Source organism: Chlorocebus sabaeus, chromosome 7 (assembly GCF_047675955.1).
Source record: "Chlorocebus sabaeus isolate Y175 chromosome 7, mChlSab1.0.hap1, whole genome shotgun sequence".
In the NCBI taxonomy this organism is placed as follows: domain Eukaryota; kingdom Metazoa; phylum Chordata; class Mammalia; order Primates; family Cercopithecidae; genus Chlorocebus; species Chlorocebus sabaeus.
In genome coordinates, this window is record NC_132910.1 from 112,707,578 (window position 1) to 112,729,963 (window position 22,386).

At 34.4% G+C, this 22,386-nt stretch overlaps 1 protein-coding gene across 7 annotated transcripts in view; it reads right to left on the bottom strand.

Annotated features, from left to right (window-relative positions):
- The window catches only part of FSTL5 (follistatin like 5), a 786,887-nt gene that overhangs the window by 517,591 nt on the left and 246,910 nt on the right, over positions 1 to 22,386 (bottom strand). The gene's annotated exons all lie outside the window — the stretch shown is intronic.

The following is a 22,386-nucleotide window of genomic DNA, read 5'->3' on the forward strand; positions in this document are numbered from 1 at the left end:
GCCTCCCAAGTAGTTGGGATTACAGGCACCCACCACACAAAATAAAAAATATATAATATTATTAGATATCTTTAAAAAGAAAAAGAAACCTAATATTCAAAATTAAACTAGATCATACTGTTCATGAAAGAAAAAATATTATTGAGAAAATAAATTATATATTTTATTCAATTTACTTTACATATTTACAATAGGTAATTGGAGGGAATACTAAGAGATTTTAAAAATCTAATGGTACATGTATTTTTTAAAGTAATTCATCACTGTTTTTATATTTATCTTTTAGGTCACTAAAATTCCTGAGTTCTCTGTGATATGATACCAACAACTTGCTATATCTCAAAAAAGGGGAGTTTTTGTTTCATAAAATTTAATTCCTAGAATATGTTTATAGAAAACTACGAGCAGATAACTTGGGAGGCTGAGGCAGGAGAATCGCTTGAATCTGCAAGGCAGAGGTTGCAGTGAGCCAAGATTGCACCATTGCACTCCAGCATGGGCAACAAGAGCAAAACTCTGTCTCGAAATTTAAAAAAAGAATAAAAATACATATATATACAGATAATTCAGAGAGTTTCATTCACACATAAAATCCCAGTTTCCCCTATTATTCACATCTTGAATTAATGTAGCAAATTTGTTATGAGTAATGAGCTGATGATGGTACATTATTAACTAAAGTCTGTAGTTTACGTTAAGGTCCATTATTTGTGTTGTGTATTTAGTTCTATGGATTTTTATAAATGTATAATGTGATATATACACCATCACAGTATCATACAGAATAGTTTCAGGTCCCTAACACTACTCTACGTTTCAGTCGTTCATTCATTCCCTTACCTAAAACCTTGAGACTCAGTGATCTCCTTACTGTCTCAATACTTTTGCCTTTTCTAAAATGTCATATAATTGGAATCAGCCTTTTTAGAATGGCTTATTTGACTTCCAACATGCATTTAAGATCTCTCTATGTCTATTTGTGAATTGACAGCTCATTTTTTAATTGTATTTACTTATATTTATATATTATATATTTATTTTATTTTATGACTATATTAATATTACAAACATAAGGTTAAATATACTCAATATGCCAGAGGGATATTTATGTGGATATTATACATATATTTTGAAATACTAATTTATCACACATTATATTTATGTTTTAGTTTAACATTCATATTGTACATGTATGTATTTATAATAAGAATATTATCACTGTTTATTTACCCATTCACCTATGGAAAAACATCTTCATCTCATTCAATTTAGGATAATTTTGAATAAAGCTGCTAAAAACATTTGAGTGCAGGTTTTTTTGTTTGTGTACATAAATTTTTAAATCAGTTGTGTGAAACCTGAAAGAAAAAATGATATGGTAAGATTATGCTTAGCTTCAAAGGAAAGTGCCAAACTGTTGTGTCCTCACCAGCATTAGGTATTGTCCATTTATTATTATTATTTTAGCCATTCTACTAGGTGTGTTTTGGTATCTCATTGTCATTTATATATTTGTAATTTCCTAATGAAAAATTTTGAGTCTCTTTCATACATATATTTGGTATCTGTATTATATTCTTTTTTTTTTTTTTCTTTGAGACAGAGTCTTGCTCTGTCGCCGAGGCTAGAGTGCAGTGGCGCAATCTCGACTCACTGCAAGCTCTGCCTCCCAGGTTCATGCCATTCTCCTGCCTCAGCCTCCCGAGTAGCTGGGACTACAGGCATCTGCCACCATGTGAGGCTAATATTTTGTATTTTTAGAAGAGACAGGGTTTCGCCGCGTTAGCCAGGATGGTCTTGATCTCCTGACCTCATGATCTGCCCTCCTTGGCTTCCCAAAGTGCTGGGATTACAGACCTGAGCCACTGTGCCCGGGCTGCCATCTGTATATATTCTTTAGTGAGATGCTCATCACTTCTCTGTCTCCATCTCCTTCCTATAGGTAAGAACACTACAGTTTTCTTTCAGGAAGATGCTTCTCCCTCATACCATATCCTCTTGAATAGAGTAACTCCATTATCAATATTTGAAGGAGATCTGGGATGGGGTCATGGGGTCAATAGGCAAAGGAATAGGAATGGACATGCTACCCAGCTGTGTCAACCATGGGATTCTAATAAGAATTAGTGTGAAAAAGAAGAAGTTTTTCCATGAGACAGAGACATGGGAAAAAGTAAGCCACAGGGTGTTGTGGGTACATGAGAAAAATATCATCCCGATGGTAGAGTTGGTGCAGAGGAGAAAAGAAGGAAAGAAGGAGAAATGTGGACAGAAGACATATTCATAGGATATTATATAGGCCCCAGTGCCCAGCTGTACTCTACCCTTGTCATTTTAATTATATGCACCAGTAACTATCCTACTTTTTGTTTAATTCAATCTATTGGACTTCACGTCACCAACAATGTCAATCTGCTGACTAATACATTTACACACAAGTATCATCAAAAGGTCTACAGTTCTTCTGCCAGTCTTAGTGAACTTCCAGGGAGCTGCTCTATTCCTACTCATTCAATAATATATTAAGCTAGTGCTTATTAACTGAATATCTGCTATGTGTCAGATATTGTTCTAGGATTTGATAATACGGTGATGAAAAATCAAATAATAGCCCTGATCCCCTGAAATGCCATTTTGGGGAGAGGGGAGACAGAGAAAGACAGATAATATATGTTGACAAGTAAGTAAACCAAAGACAAAGTGAACTCCTTCTAGTACAGTCAGACATTTATGAAGAAAACACCAAAGCAAACTACATCTAACAGGTTGTATTTAGTGAATACGTAACCAGCAGTATCTCTGAAGTTCTGAGCCCATGACTGGAAGACTGAGTGTGTAAAGTGAACTTAGAAAATCTTAGCTTTGACTAAGCGTGGTGGCTTACTCCTGTAATACCAGCAAAATGGGAGGCCAAGGCAGATGGATCACCTGAGGTTAGGAGTTTGAGAACAGCCTGGCCAACGTGGAGAAAACTGTCTCTACTAAAAATACAAAAATTAGCCGGGTGTGGTGGTATGCACCTGTAGTCCCAGGTACATGGAAGATTGAGGCAGGAGAATGGCTTGAACCTAGGAGGCAGCGGTTGCAGTGAGCCCAAGATCATGCCATTGCACTCCAGCCTGGGCGACAGAGCGAGGCTTCATCTCAGAAAGAAAGAAAAGAGAAGAGAAGAGAAGAGAAGAGAAGAGAAGAGAAGAGAAGAGAAGAGAAGAGAAGAGAAGAGAAGAGAAGACTTTAGCTTTACACAGTAGCTGAACAAGCATGTAATGCTGGAGACAAAAGACACCATCGGAACAGAAAAACTAATACAGTAAATGAAGCACAAAGAGCAACAGGAACAACCAAGGAAGTGGTTAGTAACTCGGGTTCTCAGCAAGAACAGAAACTTGTTAATAAGAATGGCAGACATGGGAAGCAGAGGTGGGTGGGTCACCTGAGATCAAGAGTTCGAGACCAGCCTGACCAACATGGTGAAACACTGTCTCTACTATAATCACAAAAATTAGCCGGGTGTGGTGGCGGACGCCTGTAGTCCCAGCTACTTGGGAGACTGAGGCAGGAGAATCGCTTGAACCCAGGAGGCGGAGATTACAGTAAGTTGAGATGGTGCCACTACACTCCCGCCTGGGCCACAGAACAAGACTCCATCTCAAAAAAAAAAAAAAAAGACAAAAGAGAAAAAAAGGCATGGCAGACCTAAAGTCACTGCCAAGGTGCCCGAGTATACCTTGAAGCATGAGAAGATTAAAGCACATCAAAACAGTAGGACTGTAGCACTTATTTGGTCACACTTGGTTAGAAAACACCAACTCTTTATTGTGGAGAGATTATTACAATAGTAAAACATGTTTAATAATGTGTTCGTAAATATCAGTACTGTTTAACTTTTCTTTTTTAATTATTTTTTTATTTACACTATCCACCTGAAGGTGCTATTTAACTCTTTAGTAAACTCAGTGATTTATTTGTAATCTGTGACTGTTTTTCTAAACTACTTTTATCATATTTTAAGATATTTTAATAGATTTTTCAACTTTTGTTTATCCATTCATTCATCACAGCTTTCCTGAGCTGCCACCGCAATTCTAGATGCTGAGCTATAACAACGATGTCCTTGCCCTGCCTGAATTTACATTTTAATGGGAAATTCAGAGCAAAAAAAAACAAAACAAAAACAGAACACCTAAATAACTAGTAGCATTTTTGGTAAGAATTTTGAAAGAGCATATAGAAGATTATTTTAAATAGGGTAGCCTGTGAAGATAAGACATTTGAATCCTGAGTGAAGTGAGAAGATGGACCATCTACAGACAGCACACAGGGCCTCAGGTAGGAGTGAGGTGGTTTTAGTACTGATGTAAAGGAAGATGAGCTGATTCCTATCATGCAGATTGAGCGGATAGGGGGAGTGATAAGAGAGTGATCTAAGATACCGCTTTGGCCAGATCATATGAAACCTTCTAAGCTGTGATTAACAAAATGAATTTCGTTTTGGGTATTAAAATTTACTTTTGGTGTTTTGAGAAGGAGACTTAGATAATCGTATATGTCTTTTATAAATGGTATTCATATCCTTGAAATGTTTGCGTGGTTAGAAAAAAACAAGGGTAAGACTGAGTTTAGGACGGGCATGGTGGCTCACGCCTGTAATTCTAGCATTTTGGGAGACTGAGGCGGGCAGATTACCTGAGCTCAGGAGTTCGAGACCAGACTTGGCAATGTGGTGAAACCCTGTCTTTACTACAATACAAATAACTAGCCAGGCCTAGCGGCGTGCGCCTGTAATCCCAGCTAGTCGGGAGGCTGAGGCAGGAGAATTGTTTGAACCCGGGAGGCAGAGGTTGCAGTGAGCCGAGATCGCGCCACTGCGCTCCAGCCTGGGTGACAGAGCGAGTCTCCGTCTCCATAAAAATAAATAAATAAATAAACAAATAAATAAATACAAAAACGATTGGGTTTATAAAAATTAAAGCCAAACAAAGATTAGTATACATGTGGAACATTTTAGATTTCATCTTTTTCTTTAGTTTCTTTACCTAGATATCCTTCGTTACATGTATTCTGATATTTCATTGTTCCAGGTTCCTTAACATACTTACCAACTTTCTATTATAAATTATCTATAATGATACTTTGCCTAGTTTTGAATTACTTTAATGAAGACTGTACCTACCCAAAAGGCAATTTGTAAAATCAGGTCAATATGTAAATTTATGTCTAATCTATCAAACAAGTATTTATTTATATTAATTCACTGAGTTGAAAATAGAGAATCTCACTGACATGATTTTAAGTAGTAATAAGACTTATCCAAACTATCTTTCTTTTTCTGCTATAGTAGTAAAGAGAGGTGTTAGTTTTGTAAAGTACATAATGTTTTAAATTATCAGGAAAGGGCATATGCACACATTTAATAATAAAAGCAATAGGACTAACCTTGAATAAATCAGTGATTCTACTTTTTAAAAATTATTCATTGAATGTGTCTTTTTAAAGTGAGAATGAATGGATTAAAACATAATACTTATCTTTTTAAAAATAATTTCCACTGGGCACGGTGGCTCACGCCTGTAATCCCAGCACTTTGGGAGGCAGAGGTGGACGGATCACGAGATGATGGCTGGCTAATGCGGTGAAACCCCATCTCTACTAAAAATACAAAAAAATTGGCCAGACATGGTGACGGGCGCCTGTAGTCCCAGCTACTCAGGAGGCTGAGGCAGGAGAATGGCGGGAACCCGGGAGGCGGAGCTTGCAGTGAGCGGAGATCGCGCCACCGCACTCCAGCCTGGGCGACAGAGCGAGACTCTGTCTCAAAATAATAATAATAATTTCTAAAATAAAAACTTTTGTGGGAATACTTAATTATTTCCTACCCTCATATCTGCTATCTTACGTTGTTAACGTACCCACCAATATTAAGATTTTCATAACTGCTTTTAGATGTTTGAACGGTAAGGTCTCATTAATCAGCTCAGTAAGTCTACTCATACTAGAGACAGTTGGAGGTAGACTGTATTAAACATCTTTTCAACACTTTTGAAATGGTATCCCTTTAATAGGTGCTATCCCTACAGGATGTCAAATTCTAAGCTTTAACTTTTTTTTCATGTCATCCATTCTTTTTTATTTTTTTCTTTTTCTTTTTTTAGCTAGCTTATTAAGTCCTTTATAAATCAGTCTACATATTTTATGTGCCAACTCTTTTAGCACATTTTAAAGGACACTATCGATGTGACTGTCCCTAAGTGTTGTATTCAAATATAGTTTTCATTTCCTTCTGGCACAAAGATATACTTTAAAAATCTTCTTTCTTTAGTCCCTATCAAAAACTATTATACTTCTCTCCCATGAAAATAAAAAGAAAATAAGAAACACTATTTTTCATTTATTTCTTCAAGTTTATTGCATAAAACCACTTCTTGATTTTCTTCTCTACCTACACTCCAATTAAAATATAGTTTAATAAAATATTATTATAATTATATTGGAATTTTGATAAAAAGTGTTTTTTTAAAAACTATTATAGTCTTACAACATAAATTTTATGTATAAAATCCTAGACTTTGTTAAAAAAATTCTTAACAAAAGTCAGACAACTCAACTATGGGCAGTCTATCAGATTTTCCCCCAAATAAGACATTCATAGATTTTTTAATTGAGGCCCATGGAGCATTTTTTGGTATTTAGTTATAGACAGTAAGCCACTTGGAGGGATATTATATGAATTTTCCAAAGTACATTTAGTGTTGTTGTTTTTTTTCTCTAAAAGCATAAGGTACCTAGATCAATTATACCTGAAAGGCGAAGACGGAATGTCTTGGCCACCCTTACTGTGTTCCTCTGGGGCCCTACGAATTTTTGAAGTCTTCAGTTCTTGTTTCAATGATATAACTGTAGCAGAAAAAAAACCCTAAACTTATAAAAGTGACAAAAACTACACTATTAGAAAAACTCAAGCCTATTGAGTGAGAAAAAAATTAGTAAAAAGAAAAATATCCTTGAATATCCTAAAATACCTTAAAATAGCCATACATGGAGGAAACTTTTTTTTCTATGGACTCAAATTCTAAAACTCTAAAGAATAGTTTTTCTCAGTTTTTCTTAGAATTCTCAGATTTAATAACAGAGATTCACAAGCCAAAAAAAAAAAAAATCTCATGGATTCTAGCACTTACTTTTAAGCTCACAGGACTTGGCCCTTAAACATAAACCTTAGCATGAAATTGTAGGTGCAAAATATGAATGTGATGATTTTGTATCTTGAAACAGCTAAGGACTCAAGAGGATCATTTCTTAAAATGGCTCCTAATTTCACTTAATCAACTGTTTTAGGAGTTTGTAGTTAGAAATGGAACATTCTATTATTCTCAAAATGCAACCCAATATTGATTAGTGCTAAGAACTAATATATAAATTATCCAATTTATTTATTTTTCTCAAAATAAAAAAATGTACTATTGAAATTTATTCCAAATTGTTTATGAAAGCCACACTGGTAGTGTACAATTTCCATGAAAATTCTTTATGTATTTTTTTAAGACATATTCAGCAGGAACTCAGATTATAAAAGATATTCATGTTTTTAGAAAACAGAAACAGAAAAAAATCACAATAAACCCAAAAATATGTACACATCTTTACTTAAGAAAAAATATTAAAATTAATAATGATTGGAGAATTAACACCAATATAAATGTGCTTTCTTATTTAATTTGTTCTTTAATATTAAAATCATTGATTCCTCGATCAGTCAACTATGAAGACATATCAGTGTAACATGAATGCCAGGCTTTTAAAAAAGCCATTGGTATGTTGTTATAATATTTGAGAAAATAAAACTTAATAATATTACTATTAAGTTTCAGGTAAATCTACGTATATGTATATTTTTAAATGTGTATTTATGAATTACCTAAATCTTGCCTAACATCATGAATTTATTATTATATACCTATCATATAAATGGGCAGTTAGAGACATTATGCTTTAACAAGCCTAATATCATGAATTTATCATTGTACAACTATCATATAAAAGGTCAGTTGGAAGATATTATGCTTTAACAAACCCAATATATAAAAACACACTTTATACTAAAGTAAATTTGGAAAAATTATCAGTTTGCTAAATAATTTTATTTTATAGATGTTCTTTCACATTATAGCTTCTTTGAAATTTTAAAAATGATTTAATTTATATACTATTTCATAAACAATGTTGGACAATACTGTCTTTGCTTAACAATAGACTATATACGCAAGGCACTTCATATGTTATAGTTGGTGTTTAGTTAAAAGTAACTGAACTTCTATGCTTACCTAGAGACATTATTACCACATTGCAGATGTTCTGTGTTCAAAGAAAAGTTCCTTGAATGGCCTATTTAAAAAATATCACTATAAAGCAGATGATGAGCCACTTTTTATTTTGGAAAACAATTATGACCAAATTTTGTGAATATGTGTTCATTTATTTATTTATTTGCTTAGGAAAAAAAATTCAAGAAACAAAATACTGGTTTTATTCTGCTGATGTGAAGACTCTGGGGACTCACAAATAGGTAAGAATAAAGAGCATAACCTTTGCCACTGATGTTCAAAGCTAAGGAAACTCTACGAATTAGATCAGTAGGGACCTAACTGAGATTGCCTGACAGAAGACCCTGAACCTTCAAAGTGCAACTAAGCGGAAGAGAGGACAGATTCGCGAGAACGATTTCTTCTGACCAGTATGGGGCTTCTGATTCAGTATGTGGCTAAGCCTGGAAGCTTCTCTGGGCCCCAGCTTTAAGCAGCAATGTTTTAATCTATGATTTTGACATATGAATTCTGAAGTTAATGTCCAATATGTTTCAATCTGTGGTAAGTTCTCAGAATCAAAACTTCCAAACTCCCAAATGACTATAAAAGACAGAAATTTTAGGATAGAAGAGTGGAAAAGAGACTTGAGTGCCCTGAAAAAAAGACACACCTAACTCTCCCACGAAAATTATAAGAAACCAGTTGGAATCAAATCTTCACTGATAACAGGAATAATAACCATACTTTTTTCTTTAGTACTAGTTATTGGTGGTTAAAGTAAAGAAATTCACCAGTCTCCAGAGGTAGGAACAATGACACCATTGGAATGACCAGAACAAGATTCAGGGCAAGTAGTTTGGTGAAAAGTTATGTTTTGAAATAGCTAGAGGCTTGCTAAAATTGTTCAGTTGCTCTAATTTGATTGGAAATGAGGTTGGAAAATGGCTGCTTTTTATGCGCTTAACAGTTGAGTCTTAAACTTTTCTTAAAAAAAAAATAAGTTAGTAGATTTGGTTATAAATGGCATCCCTGCCCAGGCTCTTCAAAAAACCACTCTGCAAGGATGTACTTCTGTCAGGGTTACTGCTTTTAAGTCTCAAAGACAGATGAAATGGTTCCTCTTTGGTGAGGGGGAAACTGAAGTGAGGGAGGGATTTGCCTCTGAATAACAAAGGCAAGTATCTGGAAGAAAATTTTATAAATATTTATGATGACCTGGAGTCAAATACAGCAAATATTGCTTATATGATAATGTCTAGATAAGATTTGTATTTCTTTCTTCATTTATTTATTTTTTGTTCCTGTTGCTGAAATAATTAGAATTACATGGAAAGGACATGACATATTTTTTATTTTACAAATTTATAGATATATTTAAATGGAATTTGTTTCCATGCCTGCTGCTTCCAGTAGATGTAGACACAGCAGTAACAAATTTATACGGAGGTTGGTATGCATACTTACTATGGAATTAATGAACAAAGCTGTTGCTGTGTGATACACTAGTTATTTTTGAGCTACAGAGATTGTGCCAATGTGTCGTGTAAATGTTTCCACTTGTTAAAATCTTTAAAGGCCAAAACATGTGCTATGTTACTCAGGCATATTTTTCCCTAGGATTTTAAAGTAATTTTGACATAAATTTAATTAAATCCCCAAATCCCACTCTAATGTTTTACAGACTGTCATCACAGCTAAATGCGATAGTTATTATTCTGAGTATGGAAAACACACTCTATACAAACTTACATGCTCTTTTATGTTTCACTAAAAGTGCAATTGATATGGGTCTATCTATATGCCTTTTTCAAGTAAAAGTTAAACAAGAATCAGTTCTTTGGCCTTATACAGGGAATTAACACATACGATTTTATTTTGAAAATATGTAAATGTGAGGATATGCAAAAGACATGGATTTTGATGGGCATAAAAACTCCACCTCAAGGCTACAGCTGTATGGTTAATATTCTGCCTTTGGGACTAGATAAATGCACAATGACCAGACAGATACAATGCAAATGAGAAGTTCCAGAAGTTTTTCTCCTTATAATATTCACTGTAGTCAAAATCTGCTATTCACCAGACATGGTTTCCTAAATTTTTTAATGTGTGTATAAACTTCTGTATACATGGGTGCTGATACTATCGCTTACTATCTGAAAGTCAGGGTCAATGAACAGCATCTCTCCAGGTTTTCAGAGTAAACTGAGTAAGGTTGATGATGAGGACTTTTTAAGGCAGACTGCCTACTTATTAAAACAATATGCAGTATCTTTCAAAGCTGCAGGAGGTTAACATGCACGACAAAAGGTGTAATTAATTCTCCACACATTCTTTTTGAGCTCTAACATCTATGCTGTTGTTTTCTTAAGTACCTCATTTGCTGCTATATATGGTTCTCACGGATCCCTGCTCCATCTTTTAACACCTCATACTTAGTAATAATAAACTGGCAAAAGAAAAAAATTGGATGTCCATGAATAATGATTGGATATAACATGGCACATATATACTATGGGGAACAAGTTTTATTTACAAAAGGCAGATAGGTTTGTTTTGACATAGAATGATTTCAATGTCCCTGAATATCAGGGACCGATGTTAATCTAACCTAAAAGAATGAGAGTCTCCTGCAATGGAAAAAAATATATATCATTGGCCATGAATTGATTTATCTCACCACTCACCTCTACCAATTTGGGAAAACTAAGACTGTGTTCTATTTCTATCTTTGCAGAGAACCTTAAGAATAGATCTGCCACCCAATTAGTTCCAATACATGATTATCAGTGAATAACTAAAAAAAAACATATTTGTTCATACATATCTATCCATGATACACATATGAACATATTTTATCTTTCTAGATATATTACATGAATTACTACCTAAAATCTTTTTGACAAGCGTGTAGCACTTTGGGCATTTATAAAATAATCAATTTATAAAATTAAGATATAATATTATTTATTTCAATTAATTATAATGATGCTCAATTAAATTAATTCAATGTTCAATTATGTTTCTCAATTTTTAAAATAGCACTTTCTTTTATTTTAGGAAAAAATTTATTAAGAATATAAAGTAAATGCCAATGACCCTGCAAATATCACATTGACTAAGTCAATCTGTATTCCATGATTAGAAGCCTGATGGATTAAAACATACACAAAATTAAAATATGCGTAACTTAGAAAAATTAAGTTGAAAATGTTTTAGCTGCCCAAACCTTTATACACTTCGTTTATCTCAAAGCAGTTTCATTTGCCAAAGTTTAACTACAGCACAATGGCTAGTCTCAATAATGTTTACTTATAGCTTGCCTAAGGAATTAGTAATAAAGTGATGTAGTATTAGATATGTTTCAAGGTAACTGTTCATCCATACCATGTTTTGAAGAGTTGTCAATCTCCTTTTTTGTCATAAATAAACAAATTTTGTATAATTTGTCCTATGCCTACTTTAGTGACTGCACATTGGCCGGAAATGGAAAACTCATTGAAATTCAACAGTACGTCTATATGCTTTCCAAATACCCAGGAAAGGTGTGTCCTTGTTTACCAGTCTAAGTAGAATCCATTACTAATGGTTTAACTAAGAGGTGCAGATGTAAATTGAATGCCAGCATTAAGAAGTTATCTCAAAAATACGTCATAAAATTTCCAGGATGTAGAGTTGGCTGGGGAGTTCATTTTGGTCCATACACAAGCTGAGGCCGAAGATCCCCATCAGAAGCTCTCTGGATACTAGAGTCTCTACAATAAAGCAGACATAACATAATAATACTGCCCCTATGAGAGATGAAAAATAGGATTTTGGATCCTTTCTTTAATTAGATTTTCTTCCTAGAAAAATAAAACTCCTGGTTAAAACGAATTCTTCAATTACTCAGTGCATTAATCTAAGCAGCTAACTCTATTTGGAGACAAGAACACCACCATGGAAGTCCATTGTGACTTTAAATTTTTGAACAGCAATATCATACTCCCTCAGCACTGCTAGAATTCCTACACTATACCAGCAGTCTTTTCTTCTTCTCTGTTATCTCATATTTTTTTCTCTCCTAAAATTTCCCAAATCTTCTCTGTTACTTGCAACTGATGCTTCATTTCTTATTTCTTTGAGAAAAATATAAGCAATCTGATGAGAATAACACATATTTATACCATAAAATATACTCAGCTACCTGCATCCAGTCTTGTTTTTCTTTTTTTTACTGTTCAATGAAGGAATAAGCCACACTCTCATCTAAAGCTAAATCTGCCACTTGTGTATTGGGTCTCATCCTCTCTACCACATCCAGAGGCTCTACTCCTGCAATTGCCCTGTTCCTCTTGCTGGATAATTTTTCCTGCTATGCTTCCTTATTCCCACCCACCTCTCCCTCCTGACAATGACACACATATATTGAATACTGAATACCGAACATTGAATATATGTGTGTAGTTATCAGGAGAAAGAGGTGGATGGGAATAATTTTTTTAGAATAAAAATGTTCTAATGATCTTGAACATTTCATTAGCTATCTCATTTCCTCAGCTCTTATTTTCTGTTTTACCAAAAGTTAACCATGGCCTTAAGGTTTCCAAATCAATGCTCATTTCTCAAATCCTCATCATACTTGATTTCAGCAGCAATTAATTCAGCCCAATCTTCCGTTCTCCTTATGACTTTTTTTTCCTTGCGTTGGTTCTTCTTCTGCAACAGTGGTGGCTATGCATCTGTCTCCTGTGCTTGCTTCTGCTTTTCTTCATGACCTCCGAAGATTGAAGTGCACCAGAGTTCCATCCTCAACTCTTCATTCTTCTCAATCTGCACTATTTCTTTACTTCCTCCTAACTATACAGTCCCTTGGCATTTTCTCTTTATTGTCATACTTACAGCTCCTAAATATATGCCTTCCTGATCCAAACTGTATTGATTTCTACACAAATATCCAACTGCACAAATGACACTTTCTTTTGCTTGTCTAAAAGACTAATCTGAAATCACCATATACCTGGATATATACTCCCTGCATACATTAACAAGGAGATTCCACTGTTTTGCATTTCAGTAAATAGCTCCCCAATCTTCTGTTTGCTTAGCTAGTTTCTTTAATTACCATGAACTCCATACTCAATCTGTGGCAAATTAGGTCAGATAGTCTGAAAACATTTATCAGTGGCACTTCCGTCATCTTAAATGAAATTATTATCATCCCTATATCTCTTTTGGACAATCACAAAAAGGCCCAAAACGACCTTCCCTCTTCCAGCTTGCTTCTTCATACTAACGAATTCTAATATAATCTAAACATAGAAATAATTTATGTCCAGCTTTGGCAAATTTTTTTCCACTTAACCGGACTACAAGGAAAATACTTTGTTTATTTTTTCTATAAATCTGCCACAATTCTTAATGTATTATTCTGAACTCAAATATAAATTATGAATTGACTGCCACATTTTGATGTTTTTCCTGATCTGTCACTTGATAGCGACCAAGTTGTTATCCTCATCCTTTAAATGTTACTTACAGATGTATTTCCACACTTTTGCCTGTGAACTTCAAATCACAGTAATTGGAAAAGAAGCTTTGGAAATAAGTATCAGTTGTTTGAATCAACCATGATATCACTTTGTATATTACATCTCTATATAAAATTATTATGGATTTTTGAAAGTCATTATTGATTTATGTTAGAAATAAGCAAAGTGAAAATTTCCATTCAGTATCTCCACCCTTAACATAAAGTTTTATGCTAGAACTGTCTGTTGAGTCTTTTCTCTATAAATTGTTCTATACGTGTATAATTGTGAGGAGATTTGGAGCCAAACATCTTATTCAGGGTACATATTCAAATTATAACCTAATTATGGTTCAATATTGTTTCTACATATTGAAGACCTTATTTCATCTTGGTCTGGAGAGTACATCTATTCAAGAACTTTGGCAATCATTTGTGTGTTCTTTAGCTATGGTGATGAGCAAAAAGCATTGAAAAAATGTGATTACAATGCATGTTCAGGGGTGTTTTTGGAAAGATTGTACTAACTACTAGAAATTCACATATTGACTAAAAGCACTCAAATAAACAAGTTCTTAAAGTGATTGTCACATAAAGAAAGACATGACATGTGGAGCTTCTGCTGCAACACATAGCAGTCAATATATGAATGCTTTATCGCAACCAGAGGGCCGATAAATAATTTCTAGCAAGATGATATGATGTCTTAAACTAAAACAATTAGCATTAAATTAAATTTTTAAAAAATTGATTTGAAGACGGTTTTTTAAACTTTGCTTAACCTGTATGAAAAGAGCAATATTGTTAATTATTCATGCTTTTTTCATCATTCTGGAAAGGCAGAATTTCCTTTATTTAATGTAATTCCATCCAAATACTTTTTTCACATAACTATCTGGATGATAAGATACAAAGCTTTTCACTTCTCCCATTTGGTTTTAAAATTTTTATCAATAAGTTTTCCTATACTCTCTGAAATATCTGTGGGTGCTCTTCAGAAAGAATTTCAGAAGTGAAATATAAATCAGACTAATAGAGAATACTTTTCAACTGTATTTTCTAGAACATTTTATCCTCAATTACATATTCTGAATGTAATCAATGAAAAGTTTTTTTATCACTGTGTTTTTGCACAGAAATATAGAAGAAAAATCAATTATATTGAAAAAAATTGTAAAAGACATTCTTTGCTTTTCAATATTTTGTAAGTTACAGAAATACTGCATTCAGCACTTGATAAGAAGATACTGAGAAAATGAATATGATAAGTTAAATGTCTATGGGAGGTGATACGGTTTGATTGTGTCCCCATCCAAATCTCAACTTGAATTGTATCTCCCAGAATTCCCACATGTTGTTGGAGGGACCCAGAGGGAAGTAATTGAATCATGGGGGCCAGTCTTTCCTGTGCTATTCTCATGATAGTGAATAAGTCTCGCAAGATCTAATGGGTTTCTTTGGGTGTTGTGCTTTTTCTTCTTCCTCATTTTTCTCTTGCCACCATCATGTAAGAAGTGCTTTTCACCTCCTGCCATGATTCTGAGGCCTCCACATCCATGTGGAACTGTTAAGTCCAATTAACCTCTTTTTCTTCCCAGTCTCGGGTATGTCTTCATCAACAGTGTGAAAATGAGCTAATATGGTAAATTCGTACCAGTAGAGTAGTGCATGGCTGAAAAGCTACCTGAAAACGTGGAAATGACTTTGAAATTGGGTAACAGGCAGAGGTTGGAACAGTTTGGAGGGTTCAGAAGAAGACAGGAAAATGTGGGAATGTTTGGCACCTCCTAGAGACTTCTGAATGGCTTTGACAAAAATGCTGATAATGATATGAACAATAAGATCCAGACTGAGGTGGTCTCAGATGGAGATGAGAAAATTCTTGGGAGTTGGAGCAAAGGTGACTCTTTTTATGTTTTAGCAAAGAGACTGGTGGCACTATGCCCCTGCCCCAGAGATTTGCGGAACTCTGAACTTGAAAGAGATGATTTAGGGTATCTAGTGGAAAAAATTTCTAAGCAGCAAAGCATTCAAGAGCTGACTTAGGTGCCATTAAAAGCATTCCATTTTAAAAAGGAAACAGAGCATAAAAGTTCAGAAAATTTTCAGCCTGACAATGCAGTAGAAAAGTAAAACGCATTTTTGAGGAGAAATTCAAGCCAGCTACAGAAATTAGCATAAGTAGCAAGCAGCCTAATGTTAAACTCCATGACCATGGGGAAAATGTCTCTGGGTCATGTCAGAGACCTTCATGGCAGCCTCTTCCATCACAGGCCTGTAGGCCCAGGAAGAAAAAGTGGTTTGGTGGGCTGGGTCCAGAGTCACTGTGTTGTGTGCAGCCTACGGACATGGTGCCTTGTGTTCCAGTCACTCCAGCCATGGCTGAAAGGAGCCAAGATACAGCTTGGACTGTGACTTCAGAGGGTAGAAGCCCCAAGCCCTGGCAGCTTCCATGTGGTATTGAGCCTGTGTGTGCACAGAAGTCAAGAATTGAGGTTTGGGAACCTCCGTCTAGATTTCAAAAGATGTGTGGAAACGCCTGGATGCCCAAGCAAAAGTTTGTTGCAGGAGCGGAGCCCTCATGGAGAACTTCTGCTAGTGCGGTGTGGAAGAAAAATGTGGGGTCAGAGCCCCGACACAGAGTCCCTACTGGAGCACCACGTAGTGGAGCTGTGAAAAGAGGGCCACTGTCTTCCAGACCCTCGGATAGTAGATCCACTGACAGCTTGCACTGTGCACCTGGGAAAGCCACAGATACTCAATGCCAGCCATAAAAGCAGCCGGGAGGGATTGAAGATTAAAGCATGCATTTAACATAGTTATTGACCAACAGAGGAACACAATAAGAAATTATTATTGGGTTTAAGACAAGAACTTTAGTAAATGACACATTTGATTATAATAAATTTTCAGACTTGAGTCTGTGAAGTCATACATATTTTCTTTTGAGTTTATATTGGGTTATAGTCTTGTATCTGGTCAAATTAACATAGAAACGAGTTTACAAGATTATAATAGGCTAATTGGTGGTGGTCAATTTCCTGATTTTAGATAATTATATTTAAAGAAAAAATAACTGCAGTAAGTTTGGAAATACATTTGTTATTGAGTGACATTTGTAAAACTTTAACTCCTTGTCATCTTTCTTACTGATGATTTACTGCAGGTTAATTTTGTTTATCTTTTATGACAAATAGAATATCTATCAGATCTATAACTTAATATTATTTTACCACCCCACTACATTTCCCCCCCAAAAAAATTTTAGTGATTATGCAGTGGGTTTGTTACTGCATTTAATTTCTGTCAAATTTTCCCCTGTAATGTACATATAAGAATTAACTTTAACATTCAAATACTTAGTCTTATCTTGTTTTTATACATTTTCATGCTGTTTCTTTTTTCTTAGTTTCAAGATGTGAAATATGTTTGAGCTCACTATTTTATTTTGTGTTTTTTTATGGAAGTATGGATATTCCACTACTAGTCATGGGCACAATAGTCAAAAGTGACAGAAAAAATCAAGAATATTTCGTCAGTTCAAATAGTTTTTCCTTCTACTTTGTCTCTCTCATAGCACGTGGAATTCTGGGAGATACAATTCAAGTTGCGATTTGGGTGGGGACGCAGCTAAACCATATCATTCCACCCCTGGTCCCTCCAAATCTCGTATTCTCACATTTCAAAATGAACCATGCCATCCCAACAGTACCCCGAAGTCTTAACTAATTTCAGCATTAACCCAAAAGTCCACAGTCCAAAGTCTCATCTGAAACAAGGCAAATCCCTTCCACCTATGAGCCTGTGAAATCAAATGCAAGCTAGTTCCTTCCTAGATACAATGGGGGTACAGGTATTGGGGTAAATACAGTCATTCCAAGTGGGAGAAATTGGCCAAAACCAAAGGGTTACAGGGCCCTAGCAAGTCCAAAATCCAGCAGGGCAGACAAATTTTAAATATCCAAAATGATCTCCTTTGACTCTAGGTCTCACATCCAGGCAGGTTCCCATGATCTTAGGTAGCTCTGCCACTGTGGTTTTACAATATCATAGATGGCAGGTTGCTTCTAAATGATGTCAAGTATTCATATAGAAATCACTATTAAAAGTAAAATGTATTAAGAAACATAGGCAAGTGAGATGTTATAATATAGTAGCCTTAGACAGACATATTTGGAACAAACATACACTAAATGGGAAGCCTCTGCCCTTGGTTCCTGTCCCAGTTCAGGTTAACTAACTGTGAGGATGTTGACAGGCCATTTTTAAAACTGTAAGTTTGTTGCCTTCACTATAGTATATTGGCTTGTTAAAATGATTAATTAATAATTTAACATTTGTGAAAGTGTTTTGAAATAAATAATACTCAATTTGTTATTATTATCACTACTCCTGGCATTCTTTGTATCTCTTCCCCTCATAATTCCCCTCACCATTTCCCTACCTGTCTCTCTTCTTTTCTTTTCCATTTGTCTCCCTTTCTCCCACCTTCCCACTCTCTGGTAACATTTGTTGAATAGTCCTAATGTCTAATATCCCAAAATCCCAAAATGATTGACGAGTCTGCCTAAGTATTAATCACCTCTTTTAGATTATTTTATTATACATATATAAAACATTTATCATATATCTACTATGTATTTATAAATGGCAGGTAAACATATCAAATATGTAAGGTTTCACATCACCGAATTAAAAAAATGTTAACATAGATGTGCCAAACATAAAGGATTAATAAAATTGGTTTTGATGTTGTGGGTACTAAGTGAATTCAGAGGAACTGGAAACACTGTGTGCCAGTATTCTGGCCTCAAAAAAGTTTATCTACATTTCTTATTGTCCAAGTCATGTATTTCATCATCAACCTGCAGTTCCAGTTGGCTAATACTGACTACAAAAACAAAACAGAACAAACAAACAAAAATCTGGATATCATTTTTCAGTGTATATAGATTTATTCAGGCTGCTATTTTTGTTTAAATGGTATAAAAGGCTGTATTAACATAAAACAGAAGCTTTACAAAGGTGCCCTTACTTAAAAAAAAATACATGTGGATTAGCACATGACATTTACTAATATATTTTAAAATATATCTGGCAGCCAGTTTTTTAGCCTAAAATCTACAAATTCCTTCTTAAAAAAAAAAGAAAGAAGAAAATAAAAAATCAGGTAAAATAACTAATTTAAATATGTAATACAAAAGTCTGTTCAGATTATGTCTCAAAAATGGAAACAATGTCAGATCTCATGCTAATCGTGCACAGATAGCTGTGACAACCGTATTTCTCAAGTTGTTATTGTTTGCGATGCACATTTAAGTGCACAGAACATTTGCCTTTATGGCAGTTTTATTCTCAGCACAGTAAATAGCAGAAGGATTTCTGTTCAATTGACTCTCATAAAAGGTTTAAATCCCTGTTCATTTTGGCATAGGTTATATCTTGCGTTTCTTACTCCAGTTTACATCTATACTCTGAGTAGTATACATGTTTTGTATGAGGGAATGACCAGATGCCAGGGTGAGAGGAAATTGTGCTTGCTTTAAGGGATGTTGTGAATTGCTGCAGTTAGGAAGCCCTTTGTGAGGGAAATGACTTTAAGGCAGAACTGTCTCATCAAAAATGAACAGCTAGGCATTTTATAAAAATAGAATGTTTTATGTTACGTTGAGCATCATCACAAAGTATCTGATGCCAATAAACAAATACTACAATATTCTATATCCGATTATAGCCAGCTATTTCATGATCAAATAAATGTGAATAGGAATAAATTAGAAAAATATTATATTCATAGGTATATTGTTTATTTTATCTATAGTTCTACATATCATAAATCACTAAAAAGTTCTTGGTAAATTTATGTGTATATTTAAAAGTCAATAGTAATAAAAAATGTTGAGATTACCACAGAGGCATTTCAATATGTAACTTAAGTAACAGAAAGATGATATACAGGTATAGGTATACATAAAAATATTTTATATAGAAATGTAGATGTTTTAACATGGATTTTAACTTTAAAACAATGCATCAATACACCCGATTCTACAAATATGAATTATTTTAATAATTTTTTTTTTCTTTTGAGACAGAGTCTTGCTCTGCCACCTAGGCTGGAGTGCAGTGGCATGATCTCCACTCACTGCAACTGCAACCTCCGCCTCCCAGGTTCAACCAGTTCTCTGCCTCAGCCTCCCAAATAACTGGGATCACAGGCGCCTACCACCACGCCCAGCAAATTTTTTTGTGTTTTTTTAGTAGAGACAGGGTTTCACCAAGTTGGCCAAGCTGGTCTTGAACTCCTGACCTCGTGATCCACCCACCTCAACCTCCCAAAGTCCTGGGATTTCAGGTGTGAGCCACTGCGCCCGGCCTTAATAAATTTAAACATAAATGCCAAATATAAATCTGATATAAACAAACAGGACTTACCTTAAAGTGTAAATCAGTAAGGAATAATGCAAATCTTGCTTTCTTTAAAAACTTTTACATATCTTCCAATATTTTTCCAGGAATTTTTAATTAAAATTTTTTTTTCGTGAGATGCATTTGTCAGAAATAATACAGATATATCCCATGTATCTTTACCCAGCTTCTCTTAAAGGTAATATTTTGTATTATTAGAGTACAATATCCTAACCAGGATATTGACTTTACCACTATCCCTAGGTCTTACTAAGACTTCCTGTTTTATTTCCACCATTTGCATATATATTTAGTTCTACTTAATTTTACCACATATGTAGGTCTCTGTATTCATCAAGATAGTCGAGAAGATACAGAAGAGTAAAGATCTGCTACTAATTTTTAAAATAAATTTTAAAGTACCAAAAATCTTTTACAGCAGGGGGTTAGCAAACTTTTTCTGAAAAGATCCACATAAGAAGACATTTGGCATTTAGAGGTCGTAAGATCTCTGTTGCAACTACTTAACTCTCCTTTCCCAATGGGTGTAACTGTGTTTCAATAAAACTTTACAGAAAAATACAGATTGTGAACTGGATTTGGCCAACAGTTTTTTAACATTCTAAGGTTTTCACAATCACCTTTTAAAAATCTAAAAGTAGCAAATATATTTTCTGTTTTTTTTTAATTTACCTTTTCATTTTTTTCTTTAAAAAATATCTAAATGAATATACAGTTTTGCAGTTCTTTAACCTAATATTTTGATTTATTTCTTCCACCGGGCCACTATAGCAAGCAATATAATTTGCTGAAACTCCACAAAAAATATAATTCACAATTATGATTAATTTTAGCTCTCAAATTAATATCAGGCCTCAGCTTTACAGAATCTTCTTTTACAATCAAAACTTGGCCCAATGCACACTAATAAGACAGGCAATTTATTGTTCTGGTTTACATTATTTACTGCCTTCTGATGAAATAAAGTCATTTTACAAGTTAGTTGTATATTAGGCAAAACACCAAGTTAAGTACCTAAGTGAAAAAAAGACCCATAATTTCTGAGACCTGGAAAATATGCTAACCCTTGGTAAATAACCCAGACAGTATAAATGAAATTTTAATATTACACATGATGAGAAAGTATTTTTAAGTAACAATAGATCTAATAAAAATGTTTAGTATAAGACTGAAGTTCTTCAAACCATTACTTTATAATAAAATCTATAAACCATTACTTTATAATAAAATCAATCTATTGTTCATCTACCCTATCCTGACATTGAATGGTATTACACCTAAGCATACAGCTACAAAACAGAACATTAAATACACCAAACTATTTTTCCCACATGATATTTATATATGTTTATTTACTTGTTTTTTTGAGACAGAGTCTCTCTCTGTTGCCTAGGCTGAAGTGCAGTGGCACAATCTCGGCTCACTGCAAACTCCGCCTCCTGGGTTCAAGAGATTCTCCTACCTCAGCCTCCAGAGCAGCTGGGATTACAGGCACCCACCATCATGCCCAGCTAATTTTTGTATTTTTGTAGAGACGGGGTTTCATCATATTGGCCAGGCTCGTTATGAACTCCTGACCTCAGGTGATCTGCCCACCTCGGCCTCCGAAAGTGCTGGGATTACAGGCGTGAGCCACTGTGCCAGGCCCCCACATGATATTTAATATTATGTGTTTCCATATGGATGTCAGGTGAACAAATCTTCAATCTGAGAATATGATGCTAAGTTAAAATATTTGAATAGTTACATATTATATATTATGTACATAATTTCATAGTGTCAGGTGTCAGTGCAATAGTATAATTTCCACTGTACCATCTTGTGTCAAAATGACAGAAAAAAATTCTCTAATATTTTACAAACATTAAGTATTTATAAAATAGATTTGATAGAAAAGGGAATTGAACTAAACTTGAAATCAAAGTATTTGTTATCGTTTTGATAAAAGAAGGGAATTTACTGTCATAAAATTCTCTGCACATGTATATGAGGCACACAGTACACTATGGTAAGTAAATTATCCTAGTTTTACTTCAAATGTGTTAAAGGATTTCTAGCAGCAACAATAACAGAGCATTGCATCTTGCATCATCTGAAAAGCTCTACAAGTCATTTTTAAATCACGTCGGAAATAATATTGTGTTA